Below are 18,912 nucleotides of genomic sequence, written 5' to 3' on the forward strand. Positions count from 1 at the left end.
ACGGCACCGGAGGAGCGTGAGGAAGTGCGTGGGGAGCAAAGCTCCTTTTGGGGCTGCCTGCTTCCCGCCTCCGTACATTGAATGCTCAGTCACACCAAGCCAGAGGCTCCCTTGGGGGAAGGAAGAGCTGAAAGCCTGGGATTCAGGCAGACCCCAGTTTTCCTGGTTTTGCCACTTGCCTCGTCTTGGGTGAATTTCTCAGCTGCTCCCAGCCTCGGTTTCCTCATTTGTAAGATAGGGATCGTATTAGCTCTTGCCTCAAGAGGATGTCGTGGGTATTGAATGAGATAGTGGAGATAGTTCAGCCGGCTGCCTGGCATGGAGGAGGAAATGCTCCAAAACAGGAGGGTATTTTGTTTTGTTTTTTTTTTAAGTTTATTTATTTATTTTGAGAGAGAGAGAGAGAGAGAGAGCAAGCACATGCGCAGGGGAGGCGCAGAGAGAGAGAATCCCAAGCAGGCTCCACACAGTCAGCGCAGAGCCCAGTGTGGGGCTTGAACTCACAAACTGTGAGATCATGAACTGAGCAGAAACCAAGAGTCACATGCTTAATGGACTGAGCCCCCCAGGAGCGCTAGGGTGTTGTTTTTTTAATTCATTAACTATACCGTGTACGGTTCCTTCCAGGCAGCAGGCTATTTTGAAGTCCGTGGTCTGCTCTTGTCTCTGCCTTTCACCTACCGCCAGGTCTGTCTGGGCAACGGCTTGTGCATGCTACACAGACAACCCCTTACCCCCGCAGAGTTGATTACTTCCTCTTCCAGACTGTTGCCAGCGCTCTAGGGCGTGCTTCCCTCATACCACGTCATTCTCTTCCCCACCCGAGCCTGTGCCCCCAGTCACTGGTGAGAGCAAAAGACCGTCTTACCCATCCCGACACCCCCCCTGACACTCTTGTGGATGTTGAAAGGACAAAAGGAATGAATAATTGAAAAGGAGGAAGCAGAGAGTAAGAGAAAGAGAGAGAGAACCAAAAGAAGAAAGTTTCTAAAGACTGACAGCAAAGAAAGAGGTCAGTTGAAATAAAAACAAAACAAAAAAACCCGCAAGATGTTGAAAAGAATAAGTCACATAGAAAAAAGGAAACCTGATCCAAGTGGGGGCTTGTGAGAAGACAGGTAGGAAGTCAGGGTGACAGGATAGCAGGGGATGGTGTTCATGTGCTCCTGGTGTCTTTTCTCTTGTGTCTTAACTGTGTCCCGGGTGCATTTGTATCTCTGATCTCCTGTGTCCCCGGCAGTCCCGTGACATACATGATGGTGAGCGGGAGACCCCGCTCTTCACTCAGGGTGGGGGAACCGACACACATCTGGGTTCTCCAGACTCCCCACGGGCATGGAGGGCTGCGGAGGGGCTCTTGTCCACTGGGGAGGCTTTGCAGAGAGGGTGCTGCAGCCTGAGGCTCTTGGAAGGCGCATGTCAGTAGGAGCCGAGCTGCTTTACGGTTGGGAAGCCCCCGCATCCTGTGCTCAGCACCCCAGTGCCCTCCTATCCCGCATTTCCACGTCAGGATCCGATTTCCCACTTTGGGGACGGAACTCGTCTGCACCGAGTGCAGCTGACAGGCCTCCTGTGGAAGCTGTCGTGTGCTCCTTGGTCCTCGTGCACTCAGCCAGTCCTTGCGTTTTGCTTCCAGAGCCCCCCCCCCCGCTCCTGATCCGGGCGGCCCACTTTGGAAGCAGGACTAGTGCAGGTGCCTCTTCTGTGGTCACTGTTTTTCCCATGGCACCTGGAATTAGGGCTGGTGTTCCAGCTGTTCCAGCTGTTCCATTCGAAGGACGGGGGATGACGGGTCTCCAGTCGCTGGGTAGGGGGAGCTGGGAGACGCATTGAGCCGTCTCTTACGGCCGTAGCCATGGCAGAAGTGAGCAGCGTCGCCTGCATTCTGTGGACAGAGGAGAGGCTGGACCGATCTGTCTGGGATGATGGGAAAGGAGTTTCCCCAGAACTCAGCTGTTGGGAGCACTTGGAGGGAGCAGGAGGCCGTGCTGGGGCTCGGAGGTGCACCGTCCTGAACGGGTCCGGGCAGGGCTGCTCTGTGCCGGGGGCTCTGAGAAAGGCGTCGGCACCGTGCTTGTGCATGTGGTCTGCCCATCCTGAAGGCACTGCTGTTCCACTGGGGGCCCTCCCACCTGCACCCCTGCCTTCCGTGAGCCTGCCGTGGAACAGAGATCCCACAGTACACCTGCATTCTCGCCGCTCCCCCCCGCCACGCCCCCGTGACCCTGGACAGGTCCTTTCCCGTTCTCCAAGTTCTCGTTTCTCAGCCGCAGAATGGACCAGCCCCACCTTGGGTTGGTCTTGAGGATCCCAAAGCTGGCCTGAGAAAATGCTCAGCAAAAAGGGAGCCCTTATTACTGGCTTCTCCTCCACTTCCTTCCTTACCTGTCTGCTTCTGACAGGTTATCCTCTCATCCCAGCCCTTCCTTGGACATGCACACAGGCTTGACTTCTTCCCTCTGACCCTCACCTTGCTCTTCTGGACTCCTCCCCTGGCACCAGCGCCCCCTGGGAGCACCTCCCGGCTCCTGCCTGATTGGTATTCTCAAGCTGCCCCCCGACCCTGACTTTTGGGGAGAGGGCATCTGAGAGCTCATGCCTGCCTGCCTGCCTGCCTGACCGTGGGCACGAGCCCACCCTGGTCTTCTCTAGCCACAGGCTGCTTCCTGTGTTCACTGCCTGCAGCACCGCAGGAACTCCTGGCCCACTCGGGACTCTGGGCTTGAAACAGAAACGTTTTTTCAGAACACCTCTGCTATTAGCCCATTTTACTATTACTCTGTTTCTTGTGGTTTCATATTGAGGTTTTTGGCTCATTGCATTTGACCTGGAGTTTATTTTTAGTAGTGAAGACAGAGTTCAGTTAATGTCAAAATGTGAGGGCAAATGCAGAAGAGGGATTTGTAAGTCTAGGGGAAAACGCACCTAATTTTGTTTTTTTCTGGTAATATCTGCCACACCAGCAGACGCTGAGCTTCCCCAGTGGTTCTACCGTGGGCTTATGCCGAGGCAGTGCCTGGTGTCCGGGCTATCCCCTGAACACAAAAGTGCTTCTGGGACTCTCTCAGTCCCACCAGTCCAGCAGCTGGCCACACAGATGGACAACCACTACAGTTACCGTTATGTGTGATAATTATTGTGATTATTATTAAAGGCCAGGCTTTGTAACTTCGGCTCTTATTATCTCCCCCGTGGGCTTCATTGTCGCCAGAAGCAGCGTACAACTTTCTTTTTTTTTTTTTTAAATTTTTTTTTCAACGTTTATTTATTTTTGGGACAGAGAGAGACAGCATGAACGGGGGAGGGGCAGAGAGAGAGGGAGACACAGAATCGGAAACAGGCTCCAGGCTCTGAGCCATCAGCCCAGAGCCTGACGCGGGGCTCGAACTCCCGGACCGCGAGATCGTGACCTGGCTGAAGTCGGACGCTTAACCGACTGCGCCACCCAGGCGCCCCACAACTTTCTTGAATATCAGCTCTTTCCCCTGCACTGGAAATATTTTCTGAGGAGGCTACGGGTCTTGCCCTCTGTGTCTAGTCCCAGCTCTTGGCATCGGGACAGGAGTGCAGGACGTGCATGGGCAGTGTTTTCTCGGGCTGACTGAATTTGAGGTGCTTGGAGTTTGGGCCAGAAAGTCGGAAACAATGTAGAAAGTACTCCTCTTTCTTTCTTTTGTTTTTGCTTTTTTTTTAGATTTGACCATCTTTTAAAAAATATTTTTTTAATTATTTTTTAAAATTTAAATCCAAGTTAGTTAACATGTAATATAATATAATAATGTTTGCAGGAATAGAATTTCGTGATTCATCAGTTACGTATAACACCCAGTGCTCATCCCAACAAGTGCCCTCCTTCGGGCCCCTTGCCCATTTAGCCCTTCCCTCCACCCAACACCCTGCCAGCAACCCTCAGTTTGTTCTCTGTATTTAAGAGTCTCTTATGGTTTGTCCCCCTCCCTGCTTTTATATTATCTTTGCTTCCCTTCCCTTATGTTCATCTGTCTTGTATCTTAAATTCCACATACGAGTGAAGTCATATGAAAAGTCTTTCTCCGACTTTTTTCACTTAGCATAATACCTTCCAGTTCCACCCACATTGTTGCAAATGGCAGGATTTCATTCTTTCGATGGCTGGAAAGTACTCCTCTTTCGAGGGCCCCCCGGTCTGCTTTGGGAAACATGATAAGCACTGCCATGCACTTAAGGACTTTCAGTTTGTAAAGTTCTCCCTCGTCTGTTCTCCTGTCTTTTCGTCCACGACTATTTACTCAGAACCTGCAGCATCCCAGTGTGCAGGGTGCTCAAGTGTAAAGGAGGGAAAAGCCACCTTTATTTCTTGCTCTGAAAGACATCTGGAAGCGGAGACTGGCCGTCTGGGTCCCTGTGGTCGTGGGCCGCTTACCAGTGCCACCCCAAATCCGTACGATGAAACCCTAATCCCAAATGCAATGGCCTCAGGAGGTGGGGCCTCTGGGAGGTGATGAGGTCATGAGGGTGGAGCCCTCACGATGCGATTAGTGTTCTTATAAAAGGACCAGAGAGAGAGAGAGAGAGAGAGAGAGAGAAGCTTCTCTCCACTCTCTGCAGTGTAAGGCCACAAACCGGAAGACTATCTTTTGCACACCAGGACCTGAAATCTGCCAGCATGTCTTGGATGTCCAGCCGCCAGGACCGGGAGAGATGAATGTCTGTCATCTAAGCCACCCGCTGTGAGTGGCATCCTGTGAGAGCAGGCTGAGCAGACCGGGACGCCGTATTTCACAGATGAGTGGACTGCAGACTCAGAGAGGTGGTGTTGGTGAGGCCTCCCTGCTGCCTGCTGCATCTCAAGTTCGAACGTGCATCTTCTGAATCCGAATCTGATCTGCAGCCTGTCTGGACTGTCTCTTTGCGGCCCCTCACCTCTGCATCTGTGTGTCCGTGTGCCCCTCTCCCATGATTTTTCTCTGCCGTCTTCCTTTCCCCGTCTCCCAGATTTTTCTTCGGAAGATGAGGGTCTTTCTCTCCCCAGTGCCTCTTGGGGGAAAGGGATGAGGGGATCACGGGGCTGCTCTGTGGCTGCTGCCCGGGTGGAGGTCTCCCTCTCCGAGTCCCCCTCCCCAGCACCTGCTGTGGTGGCCCTGGCAGGATACAGCCCCTCCTCCCGGTCCTCCTACCCTGGTCCGCATCCCCACCGTGAGCCGGGTGGTGCCCCAGCTCTGCGGAGACAACAGTGGATAAACACACTGGGGGAGACAGCATTCAAACAACTGTATTTGTGTAGTGTTATGGACTAAATGTACGCTCTCTACCCCACCCCCAGTGTGACTGTATTTGAGCGCAGGGAGTACGGAAGCTTACTCGAGGGTGAGGCCCTGATCTGATCGGCTTAGTGTCTTTCTAAGAAGAGAGGCGGCAGAGCTCGTGGGAGAGCTGCACCTCGTCTCTCGTGTGAGGACGTAGCAAGAAGGTGGCTGTCTGTCCGCGGAGAAGAGATCTCTCACCAGAGACCGAAGGGGCCAGAACCTTGGCCTCAGACTTCTTGCCTCCAGAGCTGCGAGAAAATAAATGTCTGCTGTGCAAGCCACGTGGCCTCTGGAGTTTAGTTACACAGCCCGAGCAGTCTAAGATGCATGGCGGACGCACGTCTTGGGCCACAGGCCACAGGCTGCAGGGAGGTTTGATTGCCTTGGCCCCAAAGCTCCTCTTTACGTGTCGGGTCCTGGCCGACAATTTTGAACCTTCACAGTCCCATCTTTAAAGTAAGGTGTCCGGTTGGTGTGCCTGGGTGGCTCAGTCCGTTAAGCGTCCGACTTCAGCTCAGGTCATGATCTCATGGTTCATGAGTTCGAGCCCCGCGTCGGGCTCTGTGCTGATAGCTTGGAGCCTGGAGCCCGCTTGGGATTCCGTGTCTCCCTCTCCCTCCGCCCCTCCCCTGCTTGTGCTCTGTCTCTGTCTCTGTCTCTCTCAAAAATAAGTAAACATAAAAAAATATTTAAATGAGGTGCCCAGTGGAGCGACCATAAGAGCTATTCTCTGTTCTGTCTGTCCTGGCGCAGGGTTTCCCTCAGCCCCGCCCCGCTGACAGTTCTCACTTTGTGTCTTTCTTGCTCGCACAAGATCCGCTCTTTACCGAACACTCCCGTGGTCATGGCATCAGGTGCCTGGGACTCGAGGCAGCCCTGGAGTCCCGGTCTTGCTCTTTGTGACCCACGGGGCTGCCTCCCGTCTCAGATCTGCTCCCCGTGTCGCAGGAGCTGCTCACGTCAGTTGCGTGTGCCTTCTCGCAGCCCGCCCATCTGCTTCCTCCCGACGCGGCTGAGCACTGGGGGTCCTACTAGTTGCGATTCGGCACCACTAACAGGGTGCTGCCTTCAGGGGAGTAGTAGTGGTGTTGGGTGGGGCACGAACACCAATAATACAGTAGTAACGCGCATGTATTATTCATAGCGTTCCCAACACTTTCCATGTATTATCTCATTTTTCAGAACGTGTGAGGGGGTGGAGGTTCAGTAACACACCCTGGACGGCAAATGAAGGCATCTTCCCATGGAATGTGTGTGACGCACAGATTAGTACTATGTGCTTTTGCATCATTTCACGCTCTTTTTATTTTCTAACTTGGGGCTGATATCCAGGAGCTTTTACTAACGAGAGAACCGTTAGCTGAATCGAAGTAAGGGCTCCACATCCTGGGTCGGTCCATCCCAGTGGGTCTCTTGGTGCCTCTTACCCCAGACGGCCCCTGTTCCCTCCCGGATGCTTCCCAGCTTGGGCGCCAGATTCTCTCCAGTGAGAAACCTCCTGCCCTGCTCCTCTGGGATCCGGGTTTGTCCCGGGGACTGGCTCCAGTGGGTTTTCTCCTCGGTTTGTAATGAAATAAGTGACAGAGCCCCACATGGCACACAGCTGTCTTGTGGCCTGGCTCCTCTGAGATGCGGGTGGTTCCAGAAGCCCTGTGCTGCTGCATTCTGGGTCCCTGTTGTCACTGAGTAATGACCAGCCTACTGGGAATTCTCATTCTTCTGCTCCAGCCGTTTTTCCTCCAGTTGTGTCACTCTTGCAGAATCGGTTGTAGCAGGTGCCTTTGGGAAGAAAACACCCATCCATGGGATAGATGCAAGCTGGCCTGCGGGGTTCCTTTTATCCTCCTGCAAAGATGAAACCTTTATTAAAGTAGAGAATTGATCTGCTCTAGCTTCGGACAGCGTTCAGCCTCAAGGACTCATATGGCCATTTTTCTGCTGTTGCAGAGCTGAGGCACCCTGGCTTCAAGCCTGTGGGAAGTGAGATGCATTAAGGAGAAGTTTCATACAAATAAAAATACGAAGGGGTGCCCGGGTGGCTCAGTCGGTTGAACGGCCAACTTCGGCCTCAGGTCATGATCTCACGGTCCTTGAGTTTGAGCCCCGTGTCAGGCTCTGTGCTGACAGCTTGGAGCCTGGAGCCTGCTTTGGATTCTGTGTTCCGCCCCTCTCTCTGTCCCTCCCCCGCCCGCTCTCTCAAAAATGAATAAATGTTAAAAAAAAAAAAAAAGTAATAATAAGAGGAAAAAAGATAATTTAAACGCCATCCTCTCTGATCTTGCTTCTTCCCTGGTGGACTGGGGGGCACTTGAGACCGTAACTGGCCATGTGGGGGAGGGGTATGGGAAGCGTCCCAGGCAGGAGACGCGAGCCCTGGTCTCTGCTTCACCACTGGGAAGAAGGCTCTTGGATGCTTCTGAGCCTCAGTTTCCTCCTGTGCAGAGTGAGCTGTTCTGAGGACCAAATGACATTGTTGCCTGGCTCCTCAAAGACACCGGAGATGCTCCGCCCCTGGCCACTGAGCTGAAGGGTTCACTGGCCATTTGCTACGGGCCCTCGGAACCCGATGGTCTCCAGTGATAAGTGAAAGCAGCGACTGGCTGGCTGCCAGAGTTCCTCCCAGCTTACACAGTCCACGTTCACACCAGTTCCCTTCCAGGCTGATAACGTTTTCCAGAGTTGAATGGGAGCACTGCAAGACGGTCATCACAGGAGCAGAAACGCAGGGAAGTATTCCAGATGTCGTAATTTTTTACCTATACCCCCTGTGCGTCCACTCCCCCGTGCCTATCCTTCACACACATTTTTTTAACAGACTTTATTTTTAGAACAGTTGCACGTTTTACCAGAAAATTGTGACAGCCTTTCTGAATGGTCTCATATACCCCACAGTCAGTTTTCCTTGGTATGAACCTTTTACGTTACTGTGGCCCATTTGTTACAATTAATGACCAGTATCAATGCATTATAGTTAACTATCATTTATACTTTTTAGATCGCCTCAGTTTTTACCTGATGTCCTTTTACTTCTCAGGATCCCATCCGGTATACTATATTACATCTAGTTGCTATGTTTCTTTAGGTTCCTCTTGGCTGTGACAGTTTCTCAGACTTCCCTTATTTTTGATGACCTTGACAGTTTTGAAGCGTACTGGCCAGGTACTTTGTAGATTGTCCCTCAGTTAGGATTCGCCTGATGTTTTTCTCAGCAGTAGACTGGGATAATGGCTTTGGGAAGGAAGACCCCGGGGGCAGAGTGCTATTTTCATCACATCGTTTCAAGGCTGTATGCTACCACCTGAGTAATCACCGTCAATGTTAACCTTGACCACCATTTGTCAGATTTCTCCATTGTAAAATATTCTCCCTCTCCCACCGTCCCCCCCACCCCCAAGCGGACAGATGTCACTGTATATAGCCCACACTTAGGGAGTGGGAGATTATTCTACCTCTTGGTGGTGGAGTATCTACGGCGACTACTTGGAATCCTTCTCCGCAGGAGATTTGTCTCCCAGCCCCCATGTCTATGTCTGTGTCTATGTGTGTGTATGTGTCTACATACATCAGTGTGGCATCACAGATGTGTATTATATTTATTATATACTTTGGATTAGAGTCCAGTAGGACTTCATTTGTTGCGTTGCTCATGTTTTTCCAGCCTTGGCCCCTGGGAGCCCTTCCGGTTGGCTGCCTTGTCCTTTTGACATACCCCCTCCGCCATTAGTTTCACACACCTCCCATTATTGGGGCAGTTTTTGTTTGTTTGCTTGTTTTTGAGCATTTCCTTACTTTCTGGCACTACCTCTGGATTTCCTGCCCCAGACATAGAATCAGCCATTTCCCCGAGGAAATTTCCCCTGGTTTCTTTTGTCAGAGAATGAGATTAGAAACCAAGGCGCAGGTACTAGATGTGCTCATTGCTACTGGGGTGTCACTGCTCCTAGGCCTTCTCAGGGATAGCGATGAAATATATGTGTGTAGGGGCACCTGGGTGGTTCAGTCCATTAAGTGTCCCACTCTTGATTTCGGCTCAGGTCCTGATCTCATGGTTCGTGAGTTTAAACCCCACGTCGAGCTCTGTGCTGATGGCATTGAACCGGGTTTGGATTTTCTCTCTCCCTCTCTCTCCCTCTCTCTCCCTCTCTCTCCCTCTCTCTCCCTCTCCCTCTCTCCCTCCCTCCTTCCCTCCTTCCCTCTCTCTCTCTCTGCCCCTCCTCTGCTCATGCTCTCTCTCTCAAAATAAAGAAATAAAATTAGAAAAAAAAAATTGTGTGTGTGTGTGTGTGTGTGTGTGTGTGTGTGTGTGTACTAACTTACATATACCCACATGTGCATAAATATTTGCATGAGTATCCTTCTGGATCTATATGAAGCTAACTGAATTCATACTGATGTCCCAGCTCTAACTCACGCACTGTTGAACAGACTTGTTTTTTTTTTCAGCCACATTGGTTGGCAGGGGGTGGCGATGAATGGTGAGGTCCAAAAGTCCACGCGGGCAGAAAGCCGTGGCTGAGAACACTGGACTTTTCCCTGTGAGCAGTGTGGTCTCATGAGCAGAAGTGAAGGTGAGCCAGACACAGTGGGACAGAGGCTCAGAAATGTGTACTGCCCAGAATGCTTGTAGACCAGGAAGCTATCACAGGCACACTGGCCTTTGCATAGCTCTTTCTGGGCCTGTGTGCCTTTCGTGGTCTCTTGGCCTTCCTGTCCTGCAGGAAGCTTTTTTCCATGTCACCCCTACTGCTTGGCCTCTCTTTCCACACTCCTGAGCCCCCTGGCTTACCCCATTAGAATGTGCCCCTCCCTCTCTCCCTTCCTTCCTTCCTTCCTTCCTTCCTTCCTTCCTTCCTTCCTTCCTTCCTGTCTCTCTCTGCTTTCCTCTCTCTCCCTTCCTCCCTCTCTTTCTTCTTTTTTCCTTCCTCCCTCCCTTCCTTTCCTTTCCTTTCCTTTCCTTTCCCTCCCCTCCCCTCCCCTCCCCTCCCCTCCCCTTCCTTTCCTTTTTTCTTTCCTTCCTTCCTTCCTTCCTTCCTTCCTTCCTTCCTTCCTTCCTTCCTTCCTGTCTCTCTCTGCCTTCCTCTCGCTTTCTCCCTCCCTCCCTCCCTTTCTTCTTTTTTCCTTCCTCCCTCCCTCCCTCCCTTTCCCTCCTCCTTTCCTTTCCTTTCCTTTCCTTTCCTTTCCTTTCCTTTCCTTTCCTTTTTCCTTTCCTTTCCTCCTTCCTTCCCTCCTTCCTTTCTTCCTTTCTTTTCCACATCTTCCAAGTAGACCAAACCTTCGAGGGAAGGAGAGGCTTCATCCATTCAGCTCCTGAGTTTGGTGGGAAAATAAAGCCGTGGACAAACACATGCCCCTGACTTCTTGGAACTTGATGCTTGCCAAATGGGCATGAAGGCATTCACATACACTGTGGGATGCCCCCCCTGGTTTCCTTTTCTGCCAGGTGTCTCGAACTCATTTATCTCCAGGGCCAGGCAGGCAGCGTGAGGGAGTGATGTGGGCCTGGTGGGCAGGCGGCAGGGATTGGTGGGGAACTGGGAGGCACACAGGGCCCATGAGGAACTGGGACACCTAGTGTGACGTACGGGCTGGGCTGCCCAGCTCGGGTCTGTGCCTGACTAGTTGTTTGTAAACTTTTTGGCTCTTGCCCTCGTGCATGCCCAGCATAAAGGGAGTGGTGGCCAGCCCGCGGTTTCTGGTTCCAGCCCGGGAGGACTGCTGGCCCAGTGTGGCCAGATCTGATGGCTCCGAGGGGACTGCAGGCCTGGGAGGGAGGAGGGTGCCGTCTGCCCCCTGTTCCTGACATGGTCACCGCGGCAACTCTTCCTCCCCTTGGCAGCAGCATGTGGTCCCGTGCCAACAGTGGCTTCCAGTTTGCAAGCATGTTTTTTTGGTCCCGCACTCTGGGCACCAGCCTCACTGGCTGTTGTAGGAGATGACACCCCAGCCAGGACCCCCACAGGCCCCGCCAGACTTCTCAGAACCCCACTCTCGCGCCCCATCCCTGAGGGGGCGGGCTGCCTTGGGGTCCTCCTCCTGCCTGTTCAGTAAACGGCTCTTTGTCTGAAATTGTGCCTGTTGAGGCGACTGGTGTGCTTCCTCGTCCCAGATGGGACCCTGATTAACACGCAGGGCGCCTGTCCGTATTTCCCACCCCTGTCTCCTTCGCTCAGCTGAGCTCGAAGCGGGTGTCCAAACTTGTGACCCGGGGGCCCCACCGCCCACCTGCAAGCCCTTCCTGGAAGGCCTGCTGGCCTGCAGCTTCCACTCACTGCTGGCCGTCCTCACCTCCTGCTGCCTCCCACGACCACCGGCACTCCTGGGGCGGCAGGGGGGGGGGGGCCCGCCGGCAGCCCCTGGTTCACAGCCCGCTGAGCAGGGCGGGCGGCGATGCTCTGGGTTTTCCACAATGAGCCCTGGTCCCCGGGGTGGGCCGGGCTCCTCTGTGTCCGCAGAGGCGTGTCCCCCCTGCGGGGTGGAAACAGCCTTGTCAAAATGAACCAGGGCAGCGCTGACGGGAAAGTGAGGCCAGCGTGGGGAGGGCACATGGGCCGGTGCTTGCCAGGGGGTTTCCTCCCTGCCGACACCCCACAGGAGGCCGCTTCTGGCACGCTTCCTGCAACCCTGCACCCCCCGCCCCCACGGCCACTCACTGAAGGGTGTCGCCTGTGTGCCAGAACAGCCCTCCTCCCAGGATTTTCCCCTTGCCCGCTGCCCCAGCACCATCGCCTGAACTCGCCCTCCTTACAGGGCATGGCGACAACCCTTTCGTCACTCCACCGCCGAACCCGTACGTTCCTCGGGGTGCAGTGTGGTGGATGATAAATCACGATATTCCTCGGTCTTTCTGATCGATAGCGATCATTATGACGGTCACCTGTGTCCAAAACCGGCCTTCTTCGTACATGCATTCCATTTTCCTGGCGTTGCTTTGCACGTTACCTTCCTCATTCAGGACCTTCCCGAATGGGCTGTGTGGATTTATCGGGGGTGCGTATCAGTTTGCCAGGGCGGCTGTAACAAAGTACCACCAACAAGGGGGCTCAAAACAGGAGAAACGTGTTCTCAGACAGTTGTGCACATCAGAAGCCAGGAGGCAAGATGGTGGCAGGACCGTGTTCCCTCTGAAGGTTCTAGGGAAGAATCCTTCCTCTCCCCCTAGCGTGTGGTGATGTCTGCCAGTCATTGGCCATCGTTGGTTTGTAGCTGCACCTCCCCTTGCCTCTGCCTCTGTCCTCATTTGGGCTTCTCTCTGGTGTGTCTGTGCTCAAATTTCCCTTTTCTTAAAAGGATCAGGTCCATCCTAATCGCAGATGACCTCACCTTAACCTGATTACTTCTGCAAAGACCCTATTTCCAAATGAGGTCACATTCACAGGTACCGGGAGGTAGGACTCCAATATATCTTTCTGGGGACACAGTTCAGCCCCAAACAGGGTATACGAAGAAAACGTTATAGCTTCTATTTTTGTTTGTTTTATTCCTTTTTTAGAAAATATCTTAATTTCTTTTTAACGTTTGTTCATTTCTGAGAGACTGAGACAGAGCATGAGTCTCTGAGCGTGAATCCAAAGCAGGCTCCAGGCTCTGAGCTGTCAGCACAGAGCCCGATGCAGGGCTTGAACCCACGAACCGTGAGATCATGGCCTGAGCTGAAGTCGGATGCTTAACCGACTGAGCCACCCAGGCGCCCCGAAAACGTCTTCATTTTTGTAAGCTCCATAGTATCCAGACATTTATGTGTATAAATGAAAAAAAAATACTTATGCAGAATTTGGGGGCTGTGCTCAAACACAAGTGTTGAGAACATACTCAAAACACACACACACACACACACACACACACACACACACGCACTCATCAGGCCACTGGTCTGACTTATAGATTGGCCCAGTCACAGTCAACTTGGGCTGCCTTAACAAAATACTGTATGTAGACTGGGTGGCTTAAATAGGGAACTAATTTTCACAGAGTTCTGAGACTAGGGATCCCGACATCAAGGTGTGACTGATTCAATTTCTGGTGAAGTATCTGTTCCTGGCAGGTGGATGGGTACCTTCCTGCTGTGTCCTCGTAGAGAAAGCGAGCAAGAGAGAGAGAGAGAGGGAGAGAGAGAATGCAGGCTGTATGGTGTCTCTTATAAGTACATTCATTCTTTTGGAGCCAGGCTCCACCTTTATGACATCATTTATTCCTCATTACCTCCGCGAAGGCCTTTTCTCCAAATGCAGTCACATTGGTGAATGGCACTTCAACATAAGCATTTTTGGGGAGACACAATTCAGTCCATAGCAGGGCCCATCTTCTGGATTTTATTACACAATCCGATGCCCTTGGCTCTTGTGAATTACAGAAGAAACCTGAATCCCAGCAGGGCAGATAGACCCTGACTTCAGTTCCAGCTCCACCTGGCTTTTATCTTGGTGTTTTTCATCACTTTTTATTTCATTTCGTTTTATCATCAGTAGCCGGGTGCCTTAGGCAAGTTCATTACCCTCTCTGAGCCTCACTTTCCACATCTGGGACATGGGGATGATGCCTGCCCGGGGAGTTGTTAGCAGCTGCCGACAGTTTCCCCTTCTGACCACCGCTCCCTCCCTGCTGCCCTGCAGCCGTGGCTCCTTTGGGCCTGCCCCAGCAGGGTGGGAGAGTCGTGAGGGGCAGATACTTCGTTCTGGCTTCTGGTGGTCACTGTAGGCACCACCTGCTCCGAGGCCTTGCTGGACCCTGCCTTTCTCAGCCCCTTTATGTGTCATCCAGTCGTGGGTCTCGTCTCCCCCTCATGATGCCATTGTCGGTATTGAACCGCCGTTTTGTTTCTTTATGCGTGGAGTGTCTTGCTCTAGGCCAGCTCGTAAAGCAGGTCCGTGGCATCCAGCCAGCTTGTATGTAGCAGGTGATCAGTGACTGAGAATTTATTGGGTTTATCGGGTAGTGGAGAAGGGAGGGCTTTGGCCCAGCTGCCAGAGCTTCTTCCCCTTCCTCTCCCTCTCTCCATCTCAAGGAGGTTGGGGGGGGGGGCAGGATGAGAAGCACTCCTTTCTGCCCTCACTGCCCACTGCCTCGGACACAGTGAAAAGCTCTCCTTCTGCCCTCACTGCCCACTGCCTCGGACACAGTCGGCAGGAAGCAAGGTCTCCGTGATCCTAGACAAGAGCCCCAGCAGTGCCGTCACCGGACCATGGGCCTGGAGGTCACATAACACAGTGGGAGCCCTTAGCCTGTCCCTTACTGCTAGCAAGGACTTGGGCAAAAGCCCAGTTTTTCCTTTTTGCAAAATGAAGCTTATTAATAATGGTGCCTACCTCGTCAGGTGGCAGTGGAGAGGAAATGAGACAACGTGTGTGTGCCCTTCGGACCAGGAACGTCCAGGCCTGAGGGAGAGACCCAGGCCAGCAGAGCCACTGCTCTCCAGATGAACTCTGCACGAGGCTTCCAGAGTGAGTTACTTCCCCTCACTGAGTTTCTGCTCTTTGTACAGGTAGTAATGCTTTTCTTGAAGTTGTTATGAAACGTTACATAAGGTGACATGAAGCGGGTTGTAAAACACAACACAAAGGTTAGTAGTCATTATTAGCAAGTGTGATTGGGAAACTTCATTCCTGCATTGGTACCGTCTGAGATTTGTTACCTTGACATCTGGAGCCGAGGCCCAGTGATGACTGGTACACATGCAAATTGTTGAGTCCTTCCCAAATAGCAAGTGAATATGGCACCCTGCACATTTGTGGGAGTCTTTTTCCCGGGAGTCTTTTGTAGCACACGTGCATGCTGTTGACTGCTGTTTGGCTGGAGCCCTGACCTTCTGAAACTTCTGAAAAGGTCTCCAACGAACAGATGGACCCACGTTCCTTGTTCTTGTGGCTCCTGCTCACAGCATCTGCCCTGGTGCTGGCACAGCCATAGCTGGTTTCCTTTGCTCCATTGGACATTCTGGCGGACTGTAGCGATGGATGTTGGCAAGGGAAAGTGGGTACTCTCATGCACCGCTGGGGGGCCAAGGCGGTGATGAATCAGACCGAGTTTGTTGAAGGAAGCTTTGGCAGGCCCTTAAGGGGCCTTTTAAGGTTTAGAGTGTGTGCGCTTCTGATGAGTCAGTCTGTCTTCTAGAAATAGTAAGACAAGTTGCAAAAGATACTCATTTTACAGCATTGATAAAATAGCAGACCCTGGAAGACTGATTGACAATGATTGACAATGTCCTACTCAACAGTCACTAAGAAGAGTGAGATGTGCCCTCCTCAGTGCATCAGATCAGGAAGCACTTGTCTGTTGGCTTGTCCATTTACTGATTATATTGACCTTGATCCCTGGATGAAGGCGGTGTTGGCCAGTTTTCTCCACTATAAAGTTACTATTTTTAAGTATCTTGTCAGGAGATACTTTGAAACTATGTAAACATTGGGTTTCTTATCTTGCTTGTACCTACCTAATTTTAGCACCCATCATTGATTATCTGCTTGAAACTATTCAACTGTTCGTACTTGCCAAACAGTGGTTGTCCATTTCGTCATTATTTCTATACTTATCAGTTGGGATTCTAACGTAAGGAAGAGCTTACTTTTCCACTCAAAGAAATTTAATGATTTGTACTGGTATGAGCCCATGCATTTTTACTATATGGGTATTATTGATAAATGCAGTTATTTTTTGCTCAAATTTTTCTAGATCTAGCCACGGGGGGCCTTTCAGGTTGAGCGCTGTGTTCTGTCGACATTTCCTCCACATGTTTTGAGGACTGCCTTGCTTTCTGGCACTACAGGATATGCTAGTCCCCTCTTGTGCCATCCCTACCCCATCTGTTGAGTCAGCCACTGGTTCTGTGGAATTCTTGCCAGAATCACAAACGCTGAAATTAACAATGAGGAATAGTGAGAGAAAACCAAATTGAGGGACATTCAACAAAATAACTGGTCAGTACTTTTAAAAAATGGAAGACAAAGCAAGACTGAGGAACGGTTCCAGATTAAAGGAGACTAAGGGATGGGGCAGGTGAGTGCATTAGGGGACCCCGGATTGGATTCTGAATTGGAAAAGACACCTTTGGTAAAATCTCAGTGAATCTCTAGACTAAGCAGTCGTATTATATTAATCTTAATTTCCTGGTACAACTTGGTAATTGTGCTGTGGTTACACAAGACATCAATACTGAGAAATGGCAAGACTATGGGAATTCATTGAATCTGTAAACGCTTTTTGGCAGTGTGCCAATACTTTTTGGCACTCGGAAGTGAAAAATTAAAAAAAAAATAAGAATTTAAATACAAATCACATAAATCGATATATATGAATTTAGAGAGGTGTCCATAATCAATTAACTGAAGACGAGTCGTACTTTTTGTATAGAACCAGCCCACTTTTGTAAAACGAGACGGAGCAAAATGTGCAAATGTGTTTTTATCGACACATGGAGAAATTCTGAGAAGGGTTCGTACTTCTTGTGAACAGATATTTCTGGGAAATGCAATTGGAAGGTGTGAGAAAGTAGGAGCTGCTACTTTGACTCTTGTTTTTTAAACAAAGAGCCTGTTTGGATATTAGCATGGAAAAGTGGCTTGTGCATGTGTGTGTTTAGTCTTGATGACCTCCATCCAGCCCCATCCCTGTTGCATACTCCTGCACCCAGGCAGTGCCGCACAAAAAGTCTTACCCAGCGAACACTCGCCCGGTGTTGAATCCACCGTCTGCTTTCCTCATCCGATCCTTAATAAATCTGTTGGTTGGAGGGGCACAGGGGGACCTGCAGTCCACGCCGGTTAACGGTGAAACCAGCTGACTCATCTTCCCTTTATCCGAGGAAGCCGGCCATTGTTCATCCTTGAAAACTTTAGGGAGAACTTTATTCCTGAGCGCACATTCTTCTAGGCTCCCCAGGGGAATGTAAATTACACGCGACAGTCATCCTATTTGCTCCTCTAAGGAACAGTGATTAGTTAAGTGGTTCTTGATGTCTCGAAACCCAGTTCGTGAGTGAACCGTGATCGGCTCCTCCCAGGAATTTTTTTTTTAATGATCACTAGGCTTTAGTAGTTTATGTAAAATTTCATTTACTTGGATTTATGTTTGCATATAGGTTAGTTTTCTCGTTTTAGAGCCAATGCTCCTTGATTCAAGAAGGGAGAAACACGAACAAAAGTTAATACCTCTTGAAGGTCCATTGTGTGCTGAGAGCCGTTCCAAGTTGACTACTGTGATGTCCGCACTACTAGGTAACACTGTTCCAACTTATCAGTGAAGGAAACGGATACAAAAAAGTGCCCTGTAGCCTCTGGTGTGTTCAGTGGATGAGCTCCTGCAAGAACTGGTCCCTGCCTCTTGCCTCCTTTTGGATTCATTCTCCAGAACAGTTTCTGTTTGCTTCCTTCTGCTCACTGGGCTGCCCCATGAGCTCTGGTAGCTCCTACAGGCTGGTCCCACTTCTGCATTCTGGATTCTTTGCCTTGTTCTGGCATGGTGTTTCCGTGGATGCTTCTCTCGGTGCTCATTATAATGATGGTGATAACAGTAAAAATAGAATATATACATGTCTTTATCCAACCGTCGCTATGCTGGGCAAAATGCTGAGCTCTCCCAAGCTTTATGCTGTTGATCCTTCCAGCTACCCAGTGAGGTTTAGGGGCTCAGTGTGGGATGGCAGCCTGAAAGCCACAGCCAGGTTCGTCTAGGAACCAGAAGCTATGTACATTCTAGGATGTTCTCTTAATTTCAGTATTCACTTAGTTAAGCTCTTGCACTAGGTTTTTTTTTTTTTTTGCAAGCAAGTAAACTCGGCCAAATTCTTTCTCCCACAGCATTATAGCCACATATTCCCAGACATTATAAATATATGGTTGAACCAATATTCATACACATCACCACTCTTTCAATGACATAAGCTAATAATGAAGTACCCCAAAATTAAATTACACAGCTGAAAAGCATATAAAATATTAGATGTCTGCTTACTTCATTAGTAGAAACAATTTTTTTCAATCAAAGGCTATGGAAAAGAAACGAAAAAGTTCAGTATTTCAACAAAAAGATCATCTTCCAGTAAGTATGGTAAAAGAAATGACAAGATTTTCAGAAAGTCTGTGATCAGAAATTGTTTTCGCTACAATAAAACCATCATGTAACAGGGGCCCCTGGGTGGCTCTCAGTTGGTTGAGCGTCTGACTTCGGCTCAGGTCATGATTTCACGGTCCATGAGTTCGAGCCCCACGTTGGGCTCTGTGCTGACAGCTCAGAGCCTGGAGCCTGCTTTGGATATTGTGTCTCCCTCTCTCTCTCTGCCCTCCCCTGCTTGTGCTCTCTCTCTCAAAAATAAACATTGAAAATAACTAAAAAGACCATCACATAAGAAAGTATCTCAGTCTTTTAAAACATGTACTACATTGAAGGGCCCATTCTATGTCCCGGGTAAGACACAGGTACCATTATACTGAAATTCTTAATAATTCCCTAGAAATTCTTACTAGTCCCCTTTCACTGTTTTTTTTTTTTTTTCCAGGTCCTCCCTGTCACATTGTACCCAAAGGGCAAGCATGAATAGAACTGTGAGACTTTTTTGTCTAAAGACGTTAAGAAAAAACTCTGTGATGTTTTGCAAATAGATGTGTGTGTGTGTGTGTGTGTGTGTGTGCGCGCGTGC

General features: G+C 50.5%; 1 long non-coding RNA gene across 1 annotated transcript in view; it reads left to right on the plus strand.

The window, feature by feature from the left end:
- Positions 1 to 18,912, plus strand: part of LOC124507806 (uncharacterized) — a 277,191-nt gene that overhangs the window by 149,978 nt on the left and 108,301 nt on the right. The window contains exons 4-6 of the long non-coding RNA XR_006961129.1: positions 4,628 to 4,798; positions 9,729 to 9,853; positions 14,596 to 14,722. This is a non-coding gene — a long non-coding RNA (uncharacterized LOC124507806). The remainder of the gene's footprint in view (positions 1 to 4,627; positions 4,799 to 9,728; positions 9,854 to 14,595; positions 14,723 to 18,912) is intronic.

This window comes from Lynx rufus, unplaced genomic scaffold, assembly GCF_022079265.1.
Source record: "Lynx rufus isolate CCGP_SWC_20201006 ecotype Redwood Valley unplaced genomic scaffold, mLynRuf1.p SCAF_12, whole genome shotgun sequence".
NCBI lineage: Eukaryota > Metazoa > Chordata > Mammalia > Carnivora > Felidae > Lynx > Lynx rufus.